At 42.9% G+C, this 17565-nt stretch overlaps 1 protein-coding gene across 1 annotated transcript in view; it reads left to right on the top strand.

Moving 5' to 3' along the window:
• Positions 1-349: 349 nt before the first annotated feature.
• The window catches only part of ARPC1B (actin related protein 2/3 complex subunit 1B), a 102028-nt gene continuing 84812 nt past the window's right edge, over positions 350-17565 (top strand). Inside the window, exon 1 of the mRNA XM_069733911.1 lies at positions 350-638. The gene's annotated coding sequence lies outside the window, so the exon portion shown is untranslated. The remainder of the gene's footprint in view (positions 639-17565) is intronic.

Here is a 17565-nt window from a genome sequence, read left to right as displayed (position 1 = left end):
AGCAGTGGCATATACAGACAAATACAACATTACAAAAGGTAAAGGTAAATCTTTGTGGTGATCAACAAAGCCCTAAAGACCCGTGGTGATGCAAGGATTGAGATATGCTTTGGGATGCTGTGCTCTTGTTCTCATCTGCTCCGGCCATAATAAATAAACTAATAAACCAGAGGAATGTGCGGAGGGAGATTTCACTGCACTACATAGAGCAACTTATATTATTGTTTTATGCATCTTTGGAAATGAAACCTTCTCCGACTCCCTAATCTATTTAGTCGCTGACTAAGATACAAAGGGTGCAGTGTTTAGAAATGCCCCTGTTATGCTAGACCCCTACCCCTCCCCATGTGCTGACACAGAGGACATTCTTATTCTAGTACTTTTGGGAAAATTTGGTCATTTTAAATGTCCAGATGTGAATACGTCTGAGTTCAGTCTAGAAGGAGCGCTAGTGAGAAGGGGGAGGGAGGAAATATTGGCCTATTTGTGGGATTTTTTTTGCTTTAAGCACCTCCGCCCACACAAGGAAGTGGCTGCATTACTCAGAGAGGAAAAGAGAAGTTTTGCGAAACTTTAACAGACTTTATACTTTCTTCTCCATCTGATTCCACAGTCACCGGACAGCACAAGCGTCATAGGTAGGTGCAGCTATTCTACAACTATCCTTAGATGACCAATTATTACATTCTGTAACTATGTGATTTAGTTATAGAGAATATTAAGCAGTTTTTTTTAGAAGCCCATAGATTGGTAGTGCAGGCATCAGCCTTCCTAGCCATGACAGCTATGCAGTAAGTGAAGCCGCTGTAGTAGGACTGATAGGACATCTGCTGTCTCCTGAAGGGCAGATCAGCACTATAGACCCCACCAGCTCGGATAATGATCACACTCAGCTGTCTGCAGGAGGTATCACTGACCGATAGGTCCAAATCATGTGATTGCCAACAACTTGGGAGTCTTGTACAAAACTTCCCTCCACTTCCTGCATATTTTTAAAAATCTACTGAATTATAATGATTGAAACAACGAAGAAAAAGAAGTGTGACGGACAAAGGGGTCACCTAATAAATTAATATTTATTGAAATATGAGCAAATAAAAACACTAAGAAGTCCAAATGACCATGCATAGGCCCATAATAGAGCTATAGTCCACCCTATATAATCACATATAACACAAGTTATCAAAGGTAAAAACAGCATTAATTGTATCTGTACAACAATGATAGGAATACATCGGTGGATAGAGGCAGCAATAGCATAAATAACTTACAAAACATATAGATAAATATTATATGCTATATATTAGCAACCCATCTCATGGACATATGGATAAGCAATCAATAACAGAAAGGCAGGAAAATATGCCCAATTAAAAAGTGGTTTGGGTGTCATTAATTGAACTTACTAATATAATTAATTAATTCATTAAAGCTGCCTTTTTGACCCATTTATACTACTGGTCCCAAGTTCTAACAAAACATATAGATAAATATTATATGCTATATATTAGCAACCCATCTCGTGGACATATGGATAAGCAATCAATAACAGAAAGGCAGGAAAATATGCCCAATTAAAAAGTGGTTTGGGTGTCATTAATTGAACTTACTAATGTAATTAATTCATTAAAGCTGCCTTTATGACCCATTTATACTACTGGTCCCAAGTTCTAACAAAACATATAGATAAATATTATATGCTATATATTAGCAACCCATCTCATGGACATATGGATAAGCAATCAATAACAGAAAGGCAGGAAAATATGCCCAATTAAAAAGTGGTTTGGGTGTCATTAATTGAACTTACTAATGTAATTCATTCATTAAAGCTGCCTTTATGACCCATTTATACTACTGGTCCCAAGTTCTAACATATGAAAGAACTTTCTACCCACTTCTTGGGTCAACACATGACCATCGATGCACTGGCGACACAGTCATAAGATGGTCCCTGTACAAGAACAATATATGGGCCCTCTGCACCGCAATAGATCATCATCATGCACAATTCCATATGTTTTGGAGGTTGAAATGGGCCCTCTTACCTCTTGGGCCCATGTGCAGCTGCAAAGGATGCACCAATGATATATCCGCCCCAGTACTGATGTGTATAAAGGGGATGGCTGACTAGTTCATTTTAATAGCTAAGGCAGCCCCTTCTGTGACTCTGAATCAGCTAACATAGAAGAGGCTGACTTTTCTATACAGCCAGCCTTCTACATTTCTACATACACATCACTGGTCACATATCAATACAGATAGAGTAGAAAAAGTTTTCACCTGTAACTGGATTAAAGCCAAACTAAAGTTTTATTTTAAACTAGATGGTGGCCCGATTCTAACACATCGGGTATTCTAGAATATGTATTTATGTATGTATATAGCAGCCACATAGTATATAGCACAGGCCACGTAGTATATAGGAGCCATGTAGTATATAGCAGACAAATACTACGTGGCCTGTGCTATATACTATGTGGCTGCTATATACATACATATTGTAGAATACCCTATGCGTTAATACAGGCCACGCAATATATAACAGTGGCCACGCAGTATATAACACAGGCGACGTACCATATAACACAGGCCACGCAGTATATAACACTGGCCACGTAATATATAGCACAGCCCACGCAGTATATAGCAGCCACATAGTATATAACACTGCCCACGCAGTATATAGCAGCCACATAGTATATAACACTGCCCACGCAGTATATAACAGTGGCCACGTAATATATAGCACAGCCCACGAAGTATATCACACAGCCCACGAAGTATATCACACAGCCCACATAGTATATAACACTGCCTATGTAGTATATAGCAGCCACGCGGTATCTAACAGCCCACGTAGTATACAGCAGTGTGGGCACCATATCCCTGTTAAAAAAAATTATTAAAATAAAAAATAGTTATATACTCACCCCCTAGGATCCACCGAAGCTCCGGAGATACGCACACGGCTGCTGCCATCTTCCGTTCCCAAGATGCATTGCAAAATTACCAAGATGACTTAGCGGAACGGAAGATGGCGGCCGGCACGAGCGACTCTGCGGACTACGGAGGGTGAGTATAGCAGGTTTTTTGTTTTTTTATTATTTTTAACATTACGTTTTTTTACTATTGATGCCGCATAGGCAGCATCAGTAGTAAAAAGTTGGGGACACACAGGGTTAATAGCGGCGGTTGCAGAGTGTGTTACCCGCAGCATAACACGGTCTGTTACCGCCGGCATTAACCCTGTGTGAGCGGTGACCGGAGGGGAGTATGCGGGTGCCCGGCACTAACTGCGGGGAGTAAGGTGCGGCCATTTTCATCCAGACTGTGCCCGTCGCTGATCGGTCGTGGCTGTTTTGCCGCGACCAATCAGCGACTTGGATTACCATGACAGACAGAGGCCGCGACCAATGAATATCCATGACAGAAAGACAGACAGACAGAAAGACAGACAGACGGAAGTGACCCTTAGACAATTATATAGTAGATAAAGTACATTAGTGAGTCCAATTTATTAAAGGTGTTGTCTGGTCTAAAACTACAAGTCTGTATTCACTCAAGGAACTGCTGACTCGTGAATCCTCACATCGCACACACTGCACACTGTGAGGATTCTCCAGTGTCAATGCCGGAAAAAGTGGTCATGTGACTGCAAATATGCGATATCCATACTCTCGGCCCAATCTGACTAGACTGATTTCAGCTTCACTGAATACACTTGCATTAAGTGAGGTCATGCCCATCTACCTAGTCAGATTGTGGCCGGGATTATGCATATCAAATACTTGCGGTCACATGACCACCGCTTCAAGCATTGACACCAGAGAATCCTCACATTGTGCAGTGTGCGTGATAGGAGGATTCACAAGTCTGCAGTCAAATAGCATGACTACAGGCTTTTCGTTTTAGACCGTGTCACGTACCCACTTCTCAGGACGCGACTTGGGGTTGTGCCTGCAAGGGTTAATCTATGTCCCATCTCTCAGTCCAGCATTCAACCTCTGTCCTATGCTGTAATGGGAGCATAAATCACACACCGACACAGGCCACACACCCGCTCATACACGCTGCCACCACTCGCCAAACACACAGGCGATGAGTCCCGGAAATATTACTATTACTGTCTGCCAATCATAAGGCTCACATACTTTAAGGCTATGGATTCTTTAGAACATGCAAGGTTAAACTTGTTAAAGTTTTATGCCTTAATATAAAAGGTACAGTGCTTACAATAACAAGGGTATAAAAATATGGTAATAAAAATGACATACAATATGCAAAACAGTTATAAAATAAGAAAACTTACAGAAATAGCTATCTTTGTAATCTGCTTTCTGCTCCATGAGGGGGGGACGAATATGGACTGGAACACATCAGCTTGGCTGCCCCTCTATCTGTGAACACCACCCCTTTGTGTGTAGGTCTAATTTATAGAGTCACCCTGGAGGTCAAATTTCTAGACCAGCCTCTCATGTTAATATTTATAATTGCTTCTTTGTGACTGGCCCTTGAACACTTCACCAATGAATATATTACTTCCTCTTAAATTCTCTGCGTAAGTTTCTCACAGATAGTGTCAGGCTGTAATTGACATCTCTCTTCAAAAGAGACCGAAGGTGTGAAACGCTTCCCCTTATTGGTTCTTAGTGAGGCCTTCTGGCGAGATTAGAGACAGTAGACTGCTTTCTCAGGATAACATATGCTGTGACCCCTGTGAGACCTGCAGTCTCAGGACAGATGTTAAATTACTGCTAGTCACACATATATACATGTACCTATACATATTTCACTACAGACCGGACAACTCTTTCAAGTTTGCACAAAGCCCAAACCACTTTTTATTTTTGGCAAAGCCACCCCTTTTATGTTTTTTTTTTAAAGTTTGCATATCTTTAAAATGCATCATGTAAATTATATAGATATAATTTGAATTCAACAAAACACAGAGAAATGAATAAAAGCTGTTCTGAAATACAGTGCTATCATACTCAGCCAGCTGAAATCATGAACATTGTTGACCATGATCCCTTCTGCTGAGCAACAATTGTGCAGTTATACCTGTCTGCTGGCTTGTGGGTTAGGCCAAGGTCACACTTGCGAGTGTGATGCGAGAAACTCGACCGAGTCTCTAGCATCAATACCAGGCCCAGCCGCCAGCACTCGGAACCAGAGCATGTGGCTGCATAGAAATACATGCAGCTGCACACTCCGGTCCCGAGTGCCGGCGGCAGTGCCGGGTATTGATGCGAGAGACTCCCACGACTTTTTCGCATTGAACTCGCAAGTGTGACCCCGGCCTTAAAAAGAGAAAGAAATATGGTTGCCAGTATTTTCAGACACATACAGTGGGGGAAATAAGTATTTGATCCCTTGCTGATTTTGTAATGTTGCCCACTGACAAAGACATGAACAGTCTATACTTTTAAGGGTAGACTAATTTTAACGTTGAGAGATAGAATATCGAAAATAAAATCTAGAAAATCACATTGTATAAATTATAGCAATTTGTCTGCATTTTGCGGTGAGAAATAAGTATTTGATCCCTCTGGCACTCAAGACTTAATACTTGGTGGCACATGTCAGGAGGAATTTTTGTCCACTCCTCTATGAAGATCATCTCTAAATCATTAAGATTTTGAGGCTGTCGCTTGGCAACTCGAAGCTTCAACTCCCTCCATAAGTTTTCTATGGGATTAAGGTCTGGAGACTGGCTAGGTCACTCCATGACCTTAATGTGCTTATTTTTGAGCCACTCCTTTGTTGCCTTGGCGGTATGTTTTGGGTCATTGTCTTGCTGGAAGACCAAGCCACGACCCATTTTTAATGTCCTAGCGGAGGGAAGGAGGTTGTCACTCAGGATTTTACGGTACATGGCTCCATCCATTCTCACATTGATGCGGTGAAGTAGTCCTGTGCCCTTAGCAGAGAAACACCCACAAAACATAATGTTCCCACCTCCATGCTTCGCCCTTTGTGTCATAGGTAGCATTTCTCTTCCTCCATACACGGCGAGTTGAGTTAATGCCAAAGAGCTCAATTTTTATCTCATCTGACCACAGCACCTTCTCCCAATCACGCACAGAATCATCCAGGTGTTCATTGGCAATCTTCAGACAGGCCTGGACATGGGCCTTCTTGAGCAGGGGGACCTTGCGGGCACTGCAGGATTTTAAACCTTTACGGCGTAATGTATTACCAATGGTTTTCTTGATGACTGTGGTCCCAGCTGCCTTGAGATCATTAACGAGTTCCCAATCGAGTAGTTTTAGGCTGATCTCTCACCTTCCTCATGATCAAGGATACCCCACAAGGTGAGATTTTGCATGGTGTCCAAAATCGATGTCGATTGACAGTCATTTTGTATTTCTTCCATTTTCTTACTATTGCACCAACAATTGTCTCCTCCTTACCCAGCATCTTGGTTTTGTAGCCCATTCCAGCTTTGTGCAGGTCTCTGATATCCTTATAAAGCTCTTTCGTCTTGCCCATGTTGTAGAGGTTAGAGTCTGACTGATTAATTGAGTCTGTTTACAGGAATCTTTTATAAAGGTGACTATGTAAGACAGCTGTCTTTAATACAGGTAACAAGTTGATTAGGAGTATCTAACTGGTCTATAGCAGCCAGAACTCTTAATGGCTGGTAGGGGATCAAATATGTATTTCTCACTGCAAAATGCAAACAAATTTGAATAATTTATACAATGTGATTTTCTGGATTTTATTTTTGATATTTTTGATAGTCTATCGCTCAATGTTAAAATTAACCTACCTTTAAAATTATAGATTGTTCATGTCTTTGTCAGTGGGCAAACTTACAAAATCAGCAAAGGGTCAAATACTTATTTCCCCCACTGTATGTGCCAAGTTGTTTTCTTAAATGTGGTTAAGAATGATGAGATATGGTGTGGTTGCTTCCAAAAGTGTATTACTTTACTTTTTTGCCTTTAATACACATCAGATATTCATCCATATATACTGTATATACTCATATGTATATAAAATATGTATATATATATTCCTCAACATTGAAATTGCAACAGTATGAAGAAAGAGTTCGGAAATTATGAAAATTACAAGATGGATAGATATGTTTAAGATACGCAAATTAAAAGAAAACTAAAACAGACACCAATTCATCACCAGTGTTTTAACCAGAATTCTGACGTACAAAATCACTTTAATGAGTTTCAAAACTTTTGCTCACGTCACATTTCAGACTCACCTGATGGATTTAGAGGCGCGTGCCCAAATTATTCAAGACATCTTGATTTATTCAGTATTAAGTATGAGTGTCACGCTCAAAAATTCCTGCACTTACACACCTTGACTGCTATCAATGAGGTTTTTAATGGTGAGGAATATTCTGTCACTCTGAATGCACTTGGAAAGCAAATCATCAAGATCCACTACTGGCAACTCCCTTTGCAATTGCTGACCAATGATGTCCCAGATGTGCTCAATGGGAGACAAGTCTAGAAACGCTGTAGGACATAGTAGATAGCACATTTAGGTAACGCTCATTGCTCTTGGCAACATGATCAACATGATCAACATCCAGCCTGGCGTTGTCATGATGAAAAACGGCTCACTTTGGGACCATTTGGAGAAATGACCATACCACTGGTACCACAATTAAATTGAGCTGTACCTGGAATGAAGACTAGAGGGGTCTGGCTGCAGAAAAGTATGGCATCTCACATCATAATTCCGAGGTAGGACAGGTGTGACATTTCCTCATGACGGCCTCTTCATGATGTTTCTCCATGGTCTCATCAGATTTGAAGAATGGCGCCTAATGATCCATTCTGTTCTCCAAGTGAAATTGAATGTCACACACCATGCCTAAGGTGTGAAACACTAACTACACAAACAATCAGAAGACGTTTGCATGACATTGGGCTACAAGCCAGATGTCCAGCTACAAGGGTTATAGTGACTTCGTGCCACCACTCTGAAAGGTTTTCATGGCCCAGAAGAAGATCATAATCAAGGTTGGAATCAATATCTGTCCTCTTTAGAGATGAGTGATGCTTTTGCTTTGGATGCGATGAGACACTCATCAAGTGTCCCATTTTATGAACATGACTATGCAAGGTTGCATGCTGCTCATTTTGCTGTGGTCATACATGGCCTAGACATTCTGCCATGGCTTACAGAGTCTCCCGACTTCTCTCACATCAAGCACATTTGGGAGGTCTTTGGTTTGGCAATTGCATAGAAAGCTGCCAGCAGTAGATCTTGATGATTTGTGTGACCAGGTGCATTCCATTGGGGCAGAACATTCCTCAGGCAACTATTAACCCCTTCCCGACCTGTGACACAGCGTATGCGTCATGAAAGTCGGTGCCAATCCGACCTGTGACGCATATGCTGTGTCACAGAAAGATCGCGTCCCTGCAGATCGGGTGAAAGGGTTAACTCCCATTTCACCCGATCTGCAGGGACAGGGGGAGTGGTAGTTTAGCCCAGGGGGGGTGGCTTCACCCCCTCGTGGCTACGATCGCTCTGATTGGCTGTTGAAAGTGAAACTGCCAATCAGAGCGATTTGTAATATTTCACCCATTATAACGGGTGAAATATTACAATCCAGCCATGGCCGATGCTGCAATATCATCGGCCATGGCTGGAAATACTAGTGTGCCCTCAGCCCACCCCACCGATCGCCCCCCCAGCCCCCCGATCTGGCCGGTACACTGCTCCGGCTCCCCTCCATCCAGTGCTCCGCTCCCCCCCGTGCTCTTGTCCGCTCCCCCCGTGCTCCAATCACCCCCCCGTGCTCCAATCACCCCCCCCCTGCATTCAGATCCACCCCCCCGTGCTCCGTTCCACCCCCCCATGCTCCGTTCCAGCCCTCCGTGCTCCGTTCCACGCCCCCCGTGCTCCGTTCCACGCCTGCCGCGCTCCGATTCCCCCCCCGTGCTCTGATCCCCCCCCCGTGCTCCGATCCCCCCCCCCCGTGGTCCCCCCCCCACCCCATCATACTTACCGATCCAGCCGGGGTCCCGTCCGTCTTCTCCCTGGGCGCCGCCATCTTCCAAAATGGCGGGCGCATGCGCAGTGCGCCCGCCGAATCTGCCGGCCGGCAGATTCGTTCCAAAGTGCATTTTGATCACTGAGATAGATTATATCTCAGTGATCAAAATAAAAAAAATAATACATGACCCCCCCCCTTTGTCACCCCCATAGGTAGGGACAATAAAAAAATAAAGAAATTTTTTTTTTTCCACTAATGTTAGAATAGGGTTAGGGTTAGGGGTAGGGTTAGGGTTAGGGGTAGGGTTAGGGTTAGGGCTAGGGTTAGGGCTAGGGTTAGGGTTAGGGGTAGGGTTAGGGTTAGGGCTAGGGTTAGGGCTAGGGTTAGGGCTAGGGTTAGGGCTAGGGGTAGGGTTAGGGGTAGGGTTAGGGTTAGGGTTAGGGCTAGGGTTAGGGCTAGGGTTAGGGCTAGGGTTAGGGTTTCGGTATGTGCACACGTATTCTGGTCCTCTGCGGATTTTTCCGCTGCGGATTTGATAAATCCGCAGTGCTAAACCGCTGCGGATTTATGGCGGATTTACCGCGTTTTTTTCTGCGCATTTCACTGCGGTTTTACAATTGCGATTTTCTATTTGAGCAGTTGTAAAACCGCTGCGGAATCCGCACAAAGAAGTGACATGCTGCGGAATGTAAACCGCTGCGTTTCCGTGCAGTTTTTCCGCAGCATGTGTACAGCGATTTTTGTTTCCCGTAGGTTTACATTGAACTGTAAACTCATGGGAAACTGCTGCGGATCTGCAGCGTTTTCCGCAGCGTGTGCACATACCTTTAGAATTAGGCTATGTGCACACTGTGCGGATTTGGCTGCGGATTGGCCGCTGCGGATTCGCAGCAGTGTTCCATCAGGTTTACAGTACCATGTAAACATATGAAAAACCAAATCCGCTGTGCCCATGGTGCAGAAAATACCGCGCGGAAACGCTGCGTTGTATTTTCCGCAGCATGTCAATTCTTTGTGCGGATTCCGCGGCTTTTTACACCTGTTCCTCAATAGGAATCCGCAGGTGAAATCCGCACAAAAAACACTGGAAATCCGCGGAAAATCCGCAGGTAAAACGCAGTGCCTTTTACCCGCGGATTTTTCAAAAATGGTGCGGAAATATCTCACACGAATCCGCAACGTGGGCACATAGCCTTAGGGTTAGGGTTGGAATTAGGGTTGTGGTTAGGGTTGTGATTAGGGTTATGGCTACAGTTGGGATTAGAGTTAGGGGTGTGGGGGGGTTAGTGTTGGAGGTAGAATTGAGTGGTTTCCACTGTTTAGGCACATCAGGGATCTCCAAACGCAACATGGCGCCACCATTGATTCCAGCCAATCTCGTATTCAAAAAGTCAAATGGTGCTCCCTCACTTCCGAGCCCTGAAGTGTGCCCAAACAGTGGTTTACCCCCACATATGGGGTATCAGTGTACTCAGGATAAACTGCGCAACAATTATTGGGGTCCAATTTCTCCTGTTACCCTTGTGAATCTAAAAAAATGCTTGCTAAAACATCATTTTTGAGGAAAGAAAAATGATTTTTTATTTTCACGGCTCTGCGTTGTAAACGTCTGTGAAGCACTTGGGGGTTCAAAGTGCTCACCACATATCTAGATAAGTTCCTTGGGGGGTCTAGTTTCTAAAATGGGGTCACTTGTGGGGGGTTTCTACTGTTTAGGCACACCAGGGGCTCTGCAAACGCAATGTGACGCCCGCAGACCATTCCATCAAAGTCTGCATTTCAAAAGTCACTACTTCCCTTCTGAGCCCCGACGTGTGCCCAAACAGTGGTTTACCCCCACACATGGGGTATCAGCGTACTCAGGAGAAACTGGACAACAACTATTGGGGTCCAATTTCTCCTGTTACCCTTGGGAAAATAAAAAATTCTGGGCTAAATAATTATTTTTGAGGAAAGAAAACGTATTTATTATTTTCACGGCTCTGCATTATAAACTTCTATGAAGCACTTGGGGGTTCAAAGTGCTCACCACACAGCTAGATAAGTTCCTTTGGGGGTCTAGTTTCCAAAATGGGGTCACTTGTGGGGGGTTTCTACTGTTAAGCCACATCAGGGGCTCTGCAAATGCAACGTGACGCCCACAGAGCATTCCATCAAAGTCTGCATTTCAAAATGTCACTACTTCACTTCCGAGCCTCGGCATGTGCCCAAACAGTGATTTACCCCCACATATGGGGTATCAGCGTACTCAGGAGAAACTGGACAACAACTTTTGGGGTCAAATTTCTCCTGTTACCCTTGGGAAAATAAAAAATTGCAAGCTAAAAGATCATTTTTGAGAAAATAATTTTTTTTTTTATTTTCATGGCTCTGCGTTATAAACTTCTGTGAAGCACTTGGGGGTTCAAAGTCCTCACCACACATCTAGATTAGTTCCTTTGGGGGTCTAGTTTCCAAAATTGGGTCATTTCTGGGGGATCTCCAATGTTTAGGCACACAGGGGCTCTCCAAACGTGACATGGTGTCCGCTAATGATTGGAGCTAATTTTCCATTTAAAAAGCCAAATGGCATGCCATCCCTTCCGAGCCCTGCCGTGCGCCCAAACAGTGGTTTACCCCCACATATGGGGTATCAGCGTACTCAGGACAAACTGGACAACAATATTTGGGGTCCAATTTCTCCTATTATCCTTGGCAAAATAGGAAATTCCAGGCTAAAAAATCATTTTTGAGGAAAGAAAAATTATTTTTTATTTTCATGGCTCTGCGTTATAAACTTCTGTGAAGCACCTGGGGGTTTAAAGTGCTCAATGTGCATCTAGATAAGTTCCTTGGGGGGTCTAGTTTCCAAAATGGGGTCACTTGTGGGGGAGCTCCAATGTTTAGGCACACAGGGGCTCTCCAAACGCGACATGGTGTCCGCTAACAATTGGAGCTAATTTTCCATTCAAAAAGTCAAATGGCGCGCCTTCCCTTCCGAGCCCTGCCGAGTGCCCAAACAGTGGTTTACCCCCACATATGAGGTATCGGCGTACTCGGGAGAAATTGCCCAACAAATTTTATGATCCATTTTATCCTACTGCCCATGTGAAAATGAAAAAATTGAGGCGAAAAGAATTTTTTTGTGAAAAAAAGTACTTTTTCATTTTTACAGATCAATTTGTGAAGCATCTGAGGGTTTAAAGTGCTCACTAGGCATCTAAATAAGTTCCTTGGGGGGTCTAGTTTCCAAAATGGGGTCACTTGTGGGGGAGCGCCAATGTTTAGGCACACAGGAGCTATCCAAACGCGACATGGTGTCCGCTAACGATGGAAATAATTTTTCATTCAAAAAGTCAAATGGCGCTCCTTCCCTTCCGAGCCTTACCATGTGCCCAAACAGTGATTTACCCCCACATGTGAGGTATTGGTGTACTCAGGAGAAATTGCCCAACACATTTTAGGATCCATTTTATCCTGTTGCCCATGTGAAAATGAAAAAATTGAGGCTAAAATAATTTTTTTGTGAAAAAAAAGTACTTTTTCATTTTTATGGATCAATTTGTGAAGCACCTGGGGGTTCAAAGTGCTCACTATGCATCTAGATAAGTTCCTTGGGGCGTCTAGTTTCCAAAATGGGGTCACTTGTGGGGGAGCTCCAATTTTTAGGCACACGGGTGCTCTCCAAACGTGACATGGTGTCCGCTAAAGAGTGGAGCCAATTTTTGATTCAAAAAGTCAAATGGCGCTCCTTCCCTTCCAAGCCCTGCCGTGCGCCCAAACAGTGGTCCCCCCCACATATGAGGTATCAGCGTACTCAGGACAAATTGGACAACAACTTTCGTGGTTCAGTTTCTCCTTTTACCATTGGGAAAATAAAAAAATTGTTGCTAAAAGATAATTTTTGTGACTAAAAAGTTAAATGTTCATTTTTTCCTTCCTTGTTGCTTCTGCTGCTGTGAAGCACCTGAAGGGTTAATAAACTTCTTGAATGTGGTTTTGAATACCTTGAGGGGTGCAGTTTTTAGAATGGTGTCACTTTTGGGTATTTTCAGCCATATAGACCCCTCAAACTGACTTCAAATGTGAGGTGGTCCCTAAAAAAAATGGTTTTGTAAATTTCGTTGTAAAAATGACAAATCGCTGGTCAAATTTTAACCCTTATAACTTCCTAACAAAAAAAAATTTTGTTTCCAAAATTGTGCTGATGTAAAGTAAACATGTGGGAAATGTTATTTATTAACTATTTTGTGTCACATATCTCTCTGGTTTAACAGAATAACAATTCAAAATGTGAAAATTGCAAAATTTTCAAAATTTTCGCCAAATTTCCGTTTTTATCACAAATAAACGCAGAATTTATTGACCTAAATTTACCATTAACATGAAGCCCAATATGTCACGAAAAAACAATCTCAGAACCGCTAGGATCCGTTGAAGCGTTCCTGAGTTATTACCTCATAAAGGGACACTGGTCAGAATTGCAAAAAACGGCAAGGTCTTTAAGGTCAAAATAGGCTGGGTCATGAAGGGGTTAATAATCTCATTCATAGCAGCCAAGGTGTGTAAGTGCCGATATTTCTGCACCTAGCATTCATAATTGACACTGAATAAATTGAGATGATTTGAAAATTCTGTTTCAATTTTTTCATCATTTGCATATCATTAACATGTCTATCCATCCTGTGATCTCTATCATTTCATGGCTTTTCATGGCTTTCTTGGTGTTACAATTTCAGTGTTGAGGAGTCTGGACACAGACTGCATTTATGGTCACTGTTGGGTGCATATACAGTGCTTAAGAGGTGTACACCAGGCGCAGGGCCGGCGTCAGCACCCAGCGCACTAGGGCAAGTGTCGGGGCCCTAGCGAGACGGGGGGATCCATTTTGACAAGTGTGACCAACTTTTTACTATTGATGCTGCCTATGCAGCATCAATAGTAAAAAGATATAATGTTAAAAATAATAATAATAATAAAAAAATCTTGCTATTCTCCCCTTCTGGCGGCCTCCACAGCCTTCCTGATCCTTGCGATGCTCCCGGCAGCTCCCGTTCCCAGTGATGCCTTGCAAAATGACCCCAGATGATGTAGGATCACACGAGACCGCTACGTCATCACAGGTCATTGCCGCAAAGCATCACTGGGAACGGGAGCTGGCGGGAGCATCACTAAGGCCTGGGCTGGATCCGGGGGCCGCCAGAAGGTGAGCATAGAACAATTTTTTATTTTAATTCTTTTTAAACAGGGATATGGTGCCCACACTGCTATATACTACGTGGCTGTGCTAGATACTATGTGGCTGTGCTATATACTATGTGGCTGTGCTATATGCTGCGTGGCTGTGTTATATACTACGTGGCTGTTATATACTACATGGCTGTGCTATATACTATGTGGTTGTGTTATATACTACATGGCTGCTATATACTATGTGGCTGTGCTATATAATGTGTGGCTGTGCTATATACTATGTGGCTGTGCTATATGCTACCCATTTTGAACTTTTACAAATGTTCTTCGTTAATATTTTCTAATGTATACTTTAAAAAGTTTTCCATTAAAATATTGTCATATTCAATGTATGCAGTTTTTTCTTTGCAGCAAGTTTAGCTAACAATAAAATGCCTACTGGTAACTGAGGAAGAGGGAGTAGGTCACAAAAATTGGCATATAAGGGGTAGACTTATATAAAGCCCCTCTGCTGTATGGTATTGTAGAATTTACAATAGATATCACTCATATAATGTAAGAAGTTAAATCTGTCATTGTACTATACCTATATTTCTCTGCTGGGGGGGGGGCACTGAGACTCTTTCGCCCGGGGCCCTCAAAAACCTGGAGCCGGCCCTGATCCAGACGTTGGCCACCGACAGGATGCATGTGCAGTCTGCTACATTTTCCTATACTGTTTAACAAGCTATGACTGTATGCCGACGTTTACCTGCCAGACAACACACTTTTGGCCACTTTCTTGTCAATGACGGCTGACGGGAACGTAAAAGTATAATTTGGGGAAAGCTCCCAATGTACAGTGTTCTTTAGGCCACATGCACAGACTTCTTGAGCTCTTAGCCTCATTTCTCACAGCTTTGTGAAGGAAGGGAACATTTTTTTCTGATTATCAGCATTTTAGCCTCATGAGGTAATCAAGTTGCTGGTTAATTCTTAAAGGGAACCTGTCACTTGATTCAAGCTGCCAAAACCACAGGCAGCATAAATTTGAGCCTGACTGTGGGATTATAACCAGGTATGTTATTCAGTGAAACGTTCTGGCACCTCCGAGAACATATACTTAGAAGATCTGGCCAGTGACTGTAGCTGGAGATGAGACTAGTGCTGCCCTGCCCTGTGCTTTTCCCAGTGCAGCTAGCGGTGATGGACAGATATTATAACTAGATTTTCTCTGAAATGCAATCATGCAGCCAGGATATGATTCATGCTGCCCGTAATTTGGACAGCATGAATTAAGTGACATGTTCCCTTTAATGTTTAAAATAATATGGTTTGGTAAAAAACATAAAATAGCATTAACTAAAATGAACACCTAAATACTTCTAATTTATGCTCCCCAAAGAGAAAAATTACCTCCTTCCAACATGTGGCATAATAGTACTCCCATGTCGGACTCCCCCTGTTTGGTTTGGGCTCCGACGCTAAACCCGCACCTTTCCGTGGCAACAAGCTACGGGTGTAATCGCGATCCATCCACAGCTGTTAACTGGTTAAATGCCGCTGTCAATCTCTTACAGCGGCATGTAACTCGTGCTTACAGGAAGCGCATCACTAATCCTGCCCATCGGTGAACCCGTCATATGATCGCGAGTCACCGATGGGTCGGCATGACAACCAGAGGTCTGCAGCAGATCTCTAAGGTTCTCATTGCCAGATTGCAATGAGCGCCCACCCTGAGGTCAGTGCTCATAGTACGTGAGCATTTCCGCTACACACAGGCGATCTGATAATCGCCTGTGTGTAACAGAAGCAATCGAAGTATTGCAGTTTCTAGTCTCCCATGGAGACTATTGTTTACTATTGTTTAATATTTAAAAAAATATAAAAGTTCAAATTACCCCCTTCACCCCATTCAAAATAAAGTAATAAAAAAAATCAAATACACATATTCGGTATCGCCGCATTCAGAATCATCTGATCTATCAATATAAAAAAAGAATTAACCCGATCACTAAACAGTGTAATGAGAAAAATGTTCAAAACGCCCGAATTACATTTTTTTGGTCGCCACTATATTACAATAATATACGGGCAATCAAAAGATCATACAATCATACGATCCACACCAACATGGTATCAATAAAACAGCAGCTCCGTGTGCAAAAAATAAGCCCTCAACCAGCCCCAGATCGTGACACATGGAGACAACACAGGTCTAGGAAAATGGCTCCATTTTTTTAAAACAAATTTTGGAATTTTTTTTCACCACTTAAATAAAAAAGAACTTAGGAATGGTAAAAAAAGAAAACAACTGAGGAATTGCATTTTTTTGCAATTTTATCACACTTGCAGTTTTTTTCCCCATTTTCCAGTACACGATATATTAAAACCAATGGTGCTTTTTCAAGGTACAACTTTTCCCGCAAAAAACAAGCCCTCATGTGGCCATATTGACCAAAAAATAAAAAAGTTTTGGCTCTGGAAAGAAAGGGAGCAAAAAATGGAAACTCAAAAACTGAAATACCCCTGTGTTGTGAATTCCGCTCTTGGGCTCCCTCCGGTGGTTGTAAGTGGCACTTTTGTGAGTTCTGCTCTTGGGCTCCCTCCGGTGGTTTTAAGTGGAATGGCTGCTCCTTGGATTTAGCAGTCTGCAGCTGCTTCCACTGATTGCCTTTCTGCTCGGCTATTTGTGCCTGGCTCTTTCCTTCAGCCAGTGCCACTTGTCAATGGTTCCTGGTTGGATTCACATCTCTGCTTGGATTTCCCTGATATCCTGACCAGTTCAGCAAAGATAAGTTCTTGCTTTGCTCTTTTCTGTCCACATGTAGTGGACTTAATTGTTCTGTACATTCTATGTTTTTTGTCCAGCTTGTCAGTATGGATTTATTCAGTTAAGCTGGAAGCTCTGGGAAGCAGATTTACCCTCCACACCTTTAGTCAGGTGTGGAGATTTTTGTAAACTCTGTGTGGATTTTTCTAGTTTTTTTAATACTGACCGCACAGTATTCTGTCCTGTTCTATCTATCTAGCTAGACTGTCCTCCTTTGCTACATCCTGGTTTCATTCTACGTATGTCATTTCCCTCTCCACTCACAGTCATTATTTGTGGGGGGCTGTCTATCCTTTGGGGATTTTCTCTGAGGCAAGATAGCTTTCCTGTTTCTATCTTTAGGGGGTAGTTAGTTCTCCGGCTGTGACGAGGTGTCTAGGGAGTAACAGGAACATCCCACGGCTACTGCTAGTGTTGTGTTAAGCTTAGGAACTGCGGTCAGTACAGGTACCACCTCCTTCAGAGCTCGTCCCATGTTGCTCCTAAACCACCAGTTTATAACAGTACAAGTGGCCAAAATGAATTAAATGCATCTCAAAAGAACGAAAAAAAATTCTGAGCCATTTTTTTCCTGCACTCTGTTTTGTCTTTTTTTTCCTCT

This window comes from Ranitomeya imitator, chromosome 7 (assembly GCF_032444005.1).
Source record: "Ranitomeya imitator isolate aRanImi1 chromosome 7, aRanImi1.pri, whole genome shotgun sequence".
Classification (NCBI taxonomy): Eukaryota; Metazoa; Chordata; class Amphibia; order Anura; family Dendrobatidae; genus Ranitomeya; species Ranitomeya imitator.
The sequence above is the reverse complement of the archived record's forward strand: the minus strand, read 5'-3'. Positions and strand labels throughout refer to the sequence as shown.